This window comes from Mastigoproctus giganteus, chromosome 11 (genome assembly GCF_048544385.1).
Source record: "Mastigoproctus giganteus isolate SK-2022 chromosome 11, ASM4854438v1, whole genome shotgun sequence".
NCBI classification, from domain to species: domain Eukaryota; kingdom Metazoa; phylum Arthropoda; class Arachnida; order Uropygi; family Thelyphonidae; genus Mastigoproctus; species Mastigoproctus giganteus.
Genome location: NC_143585.1, coordinates 138,642,137 through 138,651,290, shown reverse-complemented (window position 1 = coordinate 138,651,290; position 9,154 = coordinate 138,642,137).

The following is a 9,154-nucleotide window of genomic DNA, read 5'->3' as shown; positions in this document are numbered from 1 at the left end:
CCCACCCCGAAGCTAAACATTCCTGTTAGCGTTGCTGACAGTCATAAACAATCTTTAACGTTTGCAACACTTAAGAAGGACAACAGAAGTCGAGGGACTGTTCCCTGACCCGGGAAATCTACACTCCTCCTATCATTACAACCGAAGCTCCGTAGCCCGACAGATGTCTTTCTACTTGCTACAGCTTTCTACCTTTTTCCCACCGTTCTGTAGCTGTTACGGCTGCAATGTGGGAACGAACGCCATATGGTCGGAGAGGGGGGGGGGAAGGGGACGGACTTCGGCATGCACGCTATCTGCGTTCTCATTGGGAACTTGCCTCTAGTCATAGCACTGCTGGTATGCTGCGTTTCTTTAGCGAAGGCTAACCAGAAAGGCGATCATCGCTGCACCTGCAAGTATTCTTTCCCCAACTCCTCGTTCATCGGTCCGCATTTGCTGACAACACTTGTAAAGGTAAAATTTAAGCCCCAAGCACGAGCGTCGAGTCTGCGCATCCGACATTTCTGAGGGCTTCGCTGTCCACTCCATATGGTGTTTCTTTACATATTTTATGGAGCTTGGCGACCGTCAAAATTAAAATAATATGCAAACTAGCTGGTGATACTAAAGATATCCGAGGATAACACCAAGATGACTAAATATCTGGACGGAATTCGCGTTCCATTTGACCAAATCAGTCTTTCGAAGGCTTGAATGAGTAGTGAAAATTCAGATTAGCGATCAACAACGTTATTCTTGTCCTAGGCTAATGGTGCTTACTAAGTACGCTATCTGTTCAACTGTAAGGGAATGAATAGTAAAATAATAATAATAATTAATAATATATTATTTTTCCATGATGGAGGTTCCACCCCGTGACGAGTACTGGTACCAGGTGTACAATCTTTAAAAGTTAAAAAATGAGTTAGGAAGACACGCTGGGCTTTAATTTCTATATTATTAAAATTTTATAAATTCGACTTCTAGAGCCAAACTCTCTGTAAAAGAGGGTGAGAGGATAAATACTTACATTAAATGTTCTATAAAGTTATAACTTTATAGAACATTTAATAAACTTCTACAGTTTAATTTCAACTGCATGATATTTATTATTCTTTTATTATTATTATTTTTTTTCATCTCTTTTCACAGCGCCACCACGTTCACGAATATTGTATAACAATCCACGCGCATGCACGGACTGTTTACATTAAAACTAGATTTAATCTATGATTTTTTTTTTTTTACATACAAATTGTATAAAAATAATAATAATAATAAATAATTGCCGGATTTCTGTTTGTCCGATTTTAATCTGTATCAGTGTGAAAACTGATATCATAATAGGATTAAATATAATTAATAAATAAAAAAACTTCTTAAAATGGATGTTCCTAAATATTGTGAGACCAAGTGACATGCTGATAGTAATGGAGATTTCTTCTTTTATTATTATATGACAATATTTGGACGGGCTAGATGTATCTTGAGAAGTAGCAGAATACTAAATGTAGTTTTAGGTCAAGGAATTGAAAGGAATATTAATGCCAACTCTAAGGGGGTTCCAGATGATAACTGATAGTTCGTTTAACTAATAAGTCAGAATTCGGCTCATAGTTGGAGTTTGGGGAGAACAGCTGATGGTCATATCTGAGCTACATAAAGCAGTGGAGAGTAAACAGCTGTATTGATTTGCATATTTTGACGTTAAACGAGTGCTTGATATCCTCTTGACGATTATCCCTCCATGCCTGGGTTAATTTGTCCGGCTATCGTGGTTTCTGCTTATTGAGATATGGTCAGTTTCTGTCCTATCACGTTTCAGACATAAGAGAGAAAACAAAAACAAGGACAGAGCAGGCCGCTGTCATTGACTCTTAAACAGAACTTATCAGTAAAGACAATCCGCAGCGATTTTACATTCCAGGTGGTTCTATTTCTGTGCCACTGAAGTCGTTGGACACGATGAGCTGTGAGGGAGGAGAAGTCAATGGAATACATAGCGTGAATGTAATCGTGCTTCTACCATCAGGTCTAATGATGATCCTATTTTCTAATAGTAAATGCCTTAGCACGACTACTGATGGTGGTCTGCCACCGCTAGTGGACCCGTGATTAGTTTTTTTATGGTTATTAAAGAGCACAGGAAGAGACCTCAGGATTTGTAAGTCCTTTGAATCAGCATCATCTGAAACAGAATATCTGTGTCGTCTTTCCCGGAGAAGTAAATCCGTCATCGCAGTCTGTTGAGGGATTATCCATTCCCCACTCTTTGATGTTTGCTTCGATGCTTGTGCTCCAGTAAGCGAAAAATGGCTGTAGGCTATTGTCCACTGTCCTAGGTATCGTTCAGTAATTTTCCGTTGAGGCTGAATCGTCCAGTCTAAAGGAAAATTGTTGCTCATGTTAAGAAACCCATTCAGTAGCGTATAGGCTGCTTATAAACATGGATTAGGTATCTACAAAGCCTTTCGGGCAAACTGGTTCGCCACGCATCACCAGTGGTGGTGGGGTTTCTTCCCTTGCGACTAGTAATAGCGTGTATCAGAGCAATCATCCCAATGGTTCTGCATCTGTTTTTCTTACCTTCCAACTTTAGCTTGTGCGATCATTTGCGTACTGATGTCCTGGAATGCAAATTTTTAGACATTTCTGTTAATTTTGTTGTTACAATCATTGTCAAAATAAACTGCTCCTCCCTAACGGTTATTAGGGTGAGGCAATTTTTCTTATCACTAACTAAGAGCAAAGCGATGATAAAACTTCATACACATTGTAGCATGGATTCCACTAGGTGTTTGAAGGGGTCTAGCAATAGATTTGACCATTCTTCCATCAGGATATTTTTCAACTGCTGTATCGTGGTCAGTATAGAAATGCGAAGCCGAACTGCCCTTTCCAACAATTCTCATACATTCTTGATTGGATTCAGATCTGGAAAATCAGGCGGTAGACATTGACATCTTGAAAATGCTCCTCTAACCATTCAGATATAGTTTTTTCATGGTGGATAGTTGCATTCCTCTTGCCAACCCAATCTCCGGATAAATATGAAAATATATTGTCTTTATTACTATTTTCACATTCTTCAAGTCAAATTGTTGAGTTAGTGGGAAAAATGCACGGGGAACGTCATCGACCACACTGAAGTTTCAAGGAGGCAAGGGTCGCCTTGTGGAGGCTACTTGGATCTTAGCGTAGTGCAAAGAGCCATCCATGCCGAGTCGAACTGTGACATCTTGGACGATTTAATGGTGCCCACATTCTGACAACTCTATGGAAATGCAATGCATCCACATTGCACTCGTGGGTGCAATGGTTATAATCGCCGTTCTCAGCACACCAGATGGAAAAGACCTGAGTTTGAATCCCATCGATGACGCAAGGAATTTTTTGTGAGCTTTTTTTCACGACGTGGCTGAGTTAGTCGGTCAGAAGCGAGGTTGCATGGTTTTTTATCCCGAAAACTGGTCTTTCGTCCATCAAATTGACAAGTCGATCACACAAAACACGCAACTTATGGACACAATATACTAACGCCTCATAGCTCTAGTGGCTTTGGCACTTAACACACATTATACTTCCTCCACGTTCTAGCACGGTAATGCAAAATCACATAACGAGTAGTGTGAAAAGCTGGCTTCCACACCACCACTTGTTCTGTTCATTAAAAGTCGTTTTTCCAAATGTGATGGCTTCCGAATCCTTTTGGTAATGTGTAAGGCATCGCACGTTAATATAGTAGATATTATTTAAGTAATAAACATAATTTGGTTTAAACAAGAGAAGATACAAACTTTTGCAGTGCCTACTATGATGTACCGATTGAGCATGCGTTATCAGTACCTCCCACTATAGACTACCGCAAGTGGGCAGTCTATAGATTACTAAAGGGTTCCGTGGCTAAATTAAATTGGGAAACGCTACTTTATAACATACAGCCATTCAACTAGAAAAAAATCGGGACATCTATGAAATGAACATGCAGAGAAGAGGTTTAAAGGTTTCAAGCCATAGACTGAATGTTGGAAATTTGTGAAAAATAATTAAAAAAAAAAACTATTATTTTTAGGCCACCCAAATAATTAAATTCATCTGCCGTGCTTTAAATTGCGTGTGTTCTATGGTCGATTTGCCTGTTTTGCTGGACGAAAAACCTGAGTTGCCGGAGAAAAAACCTTGCTATCAATGCCCAAGACCGACTACCTCAGCCACGGAGTGAAAAAAGCCCATTAAAGTTCCTCGCGTCATCGACGGGATTCGAACCCAATGAAGTCAAGTCCGCGGAGTAGGGCGGATCCTCTGATAGCTCGAACCCACATTCATGCAGTGCTGCCTGAGTCACAAATGCTGTGTACGCCGGTGCAATGTCTTTATGCGAGATGACTCCTTTGGACAATTTCCCGCTCCTCTTGTAGCCTCCATTGTTTCGATTGTTATTTTGTTTCAAGGTCGAAGTGGTGCACTCTTGTTTCGTTCATAGTAGCATAACCCCCCAAAACTGAGCTTCATTAGCTTCAAAATGTTGCACAATCTCTTGACACCTCACTCTTCCCTCCCCCCCCCCAATCAGATCGACGTTCAGTGCTTTAGGGACCCACCTAGAAGAAACCTTCATTCCCATAACGTCACCACAACATCGTGAGCTTTCTCATGGGATTATTGAACGTTGTTTCAATGTGCTTCAATGTTATTCTGCAGACTTGCATGAACCAGGTCATGAATGGCACCCACAGACACGGTAACCGGCCTCCCACTGCTTGGTGCATCTTCAACGCTGTCTCGACCACGCCTAAATTTTGCAACCCACTTTTTGATAATGGCATATGAAGGACACGATTCTCGAAATGTTTCCGGCATGTCTTCATGAATTTCTTTCGGCGACTTTCCCTTTAAATGAAGGTACTGAATGACTGCACGGTGTTTGATCCTCTCAACAATCGCCATCTTCATTCACCTTCCACTTCACCCCCCCCCCCCTCTCCCACCCTCTCGTATACCTTTTCTGTTCAATTACTGTTCTGTTGTGTCGGCGAGCAGTTTCGAGTGTGCTCTGTGAGAGACACTCCCGAAAATCTCTTCGACCTTTTTTGAATGATTCATCATCTATTTAACAGTTCCTCCAGTCAACGCCTCACTGGGATAATTTCTGTTTAGGGAGTGTTTACGACGAACCGTAACGCTATCTATAATGTCGAGTTGCAGAGTGTGCCCATAGGTGGTCCCTGTGATCGTTAGCACCATTAGTCACCTGGTGAGTGAGTGTCAAGAGTTTTAATGTCCACGAAATGCCAACGGCGCAATCATCCACGTAACCTCGACCATCTTAGAATCCCCGCCTCCCGTCTATCGATAAGACGTGGTATTATTTCTCCACGCACCGTCCCTTATCATCGCGAATTCAAAAGACTTCGCTAAACCGATTGATTAATCGACAGTCCCTTGACGAGCGAGATGAACAGTTGAAAGTGGGAAGATACTTTAATCCATTACAGGATCCAAGCAGCAGAAATAATCGAATAGAAGCTGTGAGTTGGAGGTTCGAATAAAGTTAGGAAGAGGGTTTATTTATTCAAGGATAAAGGCAGGAAAGGAGCAAACGGCAGGACCGGAGGAAGCGGAGGCCACAGCCTTCAAACCCGAAGCTGCAGGAGATCCGATGATTACCACTTTGGCACCCTTCGCTACTTGTAAGGTCAAGTAATGAGGTCTTGTTGTTTTTCGTCGAGTAACTTTGGCATGATGCCTATTTTCGGGATGATTGAAAGGGTCACTCCTGCCCTCAAACTATCCCCACCTTTAGCAGAGCGGCGAGTAATGAACCGTCAGTGCCACGAACACCCTTCGGAAGGCGCAAATTTATACGTGAAGGACCGGAGTGTCGATGGTTATCTCGATGGGTGGACTGCTAACAGATGCATCTGGCGAGCATGGGAGTGCCCGTAATGTTAAGCTCACTGTAGCAACCAATGTTTACACAGACAGCACACCAGCGAAACACTCGAGTTATGAGAAATTTAATTAGCTACTTATATGAAAAATTGCCTTATGAAGGTTTCAATTATCTCCGGATTCTTGATCGCGTTTTCAGATCACCGGGGAGATAAAACTCGCTGGTGTGAATGTTAAATGTCCGCCACCATTTCCTTGTCTCAGGGGGAGGGGGAGGGGGGTTGTAACTGCGAATTAATTCTGCACGAAAAAGGCGAGGAATAAAGTAATTGGCAGTTACTCGAATGCAAATAAGTTCCCATCAATACGACGATTTCCTCCCTCCCATGCTTTGCAAGATTGTCGCGAGACCGTGGTATAACTCCGTACCATGGGCAACTGGACAGGCTTTACCAGTTTAGAAACAACAGGGATTGATGAAGGTGGTCATTGATTCGAGAAGGACTTGAGGCGATGGATACAATCATTTACCGTAGTTTATGGTCAAATGAAACGAGTGTGTCGATGTATTCTCGCGCTAACGAGTCATCTACATTAGACTTAAAACTAAATTTTCTGTTTATATTTTAGGATGATCACATAATGTATGAGGAATTCAGAATATATAGAGAATACAAGAACAACACCTTCTGTTCCGGGGGTAACAATGGAGTCACTGGTTAAAGATGCATTGCAGGATCATCTAGACAAGACTGCAGCAATAATTCAGACACAGCATGGGTTTGTCAAGGGAAAGTCTTGTCTGACAAATTTGATTGGATTCTGTGATGTGATCACAAAGGAATTGGATGCGAAAAATAATTTTGATATCATATACTTGGATTTCAGGAAAGCTTTTGATACTGTTGCATATGGAAGACTGCTGTAGAAATTGGAGCAGAATGGTATTAAGGGTAAGTTGCTACAATGGATAAAACGGTGGTTGAGTGAGAGAATACAGAGAATAAAATGCAGAACCGGCCAGGTTTATCAGTGCCGTGTGCGAGATGTTTTGCAGCGCCCTCTCCAACTTCCTATAGGTATGTTGAGGTTCTAACGGCTCTTGGGATTTCTCCCATCTCCGCGTATGTTCTATGTATCTACAGTACCCTGTCAAAGCCAGAGATTTTAAGTGTATGGATCATGTAGTGTGTTGTGCCCATTGTTCAACCGGTCTGTTAGCCGACGGGCCTCTGGTGGGACCTGACGTTACAATTCCCAGCCACGGGGAGGCCGACCGGGTGTACCATTAAGACAAATCTACTCTGGCAGGTTTGCCACCCACTTTCCTGAGATTTCAGTGGCTAGGACCTAAGAAGTAAAAGATGAATGCGGTCTATTTTGCCAATAACTTTAGAAATTTCTCTAGATGGGGTTATGCGCTGGAAATATCAAGCTTTGAGGCCTAATAGATTGGGCAAAAATTTTGGTGTTAATTAAATTTGGACGTCTGGGGCAGACGCGGTGTGAAGTGAAAGAAGGGTAGGGAGACTGAAAGCTGGGGGGAAAGAAAGTAAGGGGCCGATAGAGTAGATGGTTCCTGCTAGCAGTGGAGCATGTCCGTGCTCCACCAGAAGGAAACTTGGGGAGGCAGGGGGATGGGGAACAAGTTCCTTCCCCCCCGCCGGGGGGGGGGGGAGTTTCACGCTCTCTACCTCGCTAGTGCGGGGTAGTGAGTGCCAAATGGCCTTCTATACGTCGCAAGATGTTAACTTGATAGTGTCATGTCCAGCATTTCGGCTCAAAAGATGGACCTTACTCCTATTATGGTGTGCCATTTTCTTTAGGGAGGTAAAAGGGTTCTTCGTCTTGTAAACAGCAGCTGGGAAAAGGGGGTGAACCCTGTAGTTGTCCTGCTCCTCTAAAATGACGTGCACTTCATTCCAGAGTAGTGAGTGGATAGTCGTGTATAGTTGTCCTCGAAGAGGTCGCACTCCAACTTCCTATTTGGGAGATCGCGACTTGAGATTTACAGCAAATCAGTGAATTTGGGGGAATTTTTCGCCCCTTAAATTTTGGAGACCTGGGGGCCGCATGGCTCGATCGCCCCTGAAACAGGCACTGAATCAATACTACGATGTGAATCAATACTCGAACCAGCAGTCCCTGAATCAGTACTCGAACCAGGACGCTGCTCTTCCTGGACTAATGTTATTAGTGGAATCTCCCAGGATTCGGTGTTGGGCCCACTGTTTTTTTGTATATTTATCGATGATATTGATGAATGTATATCAGACTTAATATCCAAGTTTGCAAATGATACTAAGGTTGGCAGAGTTGTTAATGACAGTCAGTGGCGTGTCCAAGTATTATCGTAGTGGAGGGCATGACGACCAGGCTTTTGATTTTTTTTTTTTTTTTTTTTTAGAACGCCTCCTGCGTTCTTTTTTCTTTAATTTCCAATTTTTGGTTAAGGGGGTAATATGACCCCTCTGCCCACCCCTGAATACGTCTCTGATGACAGTTATGGTAGTGTGCTACTGCAACAGGATATAGAAAAGTTGAATTTACTACACTTAAGGTGGTAGAAAATGAAAAAGACCTGGAAGTAATTGTGCAGTCAGATATGAAGTTTCTGATTAGTGTAGACAGGCTGCCAGAGCAGGTCATGGGGTATTGTCAATGTATACGAGGGGTATCAAAAAGTTCGTACCCTTACCTCGAAATAATAGCCCAAGAAAGATAAAATTTCACAGGAACTTTAATCCTTTTCTATGTAATCTCCATGTATAGTAACATATTTCTCCCGTCTATGGATCAGTTGTTTAATGCTTTGATCATAGAAGTCCGCATTTTCTGCATGAAACCACGATTCCACTTCATCGATGACTTCTTGAGACGAATCAAAGCGGCGTCCACGCAATGGTTTCTTCATTTCTGGACACAAGAAGTCTGACGGTGCTAGGTCAGGAGAATAGCGTTGGTGCTGCAGTAGTTCGAAGCCGAACTGGGCAACAAAGTTGGTGGTGGCAACGGCCGTGTGAGCCGGTGCATTGTGTGACAGAGGATGGATACCTTTCGTTAACATTCCATGCCTTTTCAACTCCAAAGAATCGCGTAACTTTTTCAAAAGATTTTTGTAGTATTCTCTGGTAAGTGTGGAACCACGAGGTAGGTAATCTATCAGGATAACCCCTTTTCTGTCCCAAAACACGGACAACATCAACTTCTTCGCAGATGGAGTTGTCTTTGCCTTTTTGGAAGGCAGGAAGGAGGTATGCTTCCACTGCTTTGACATGTC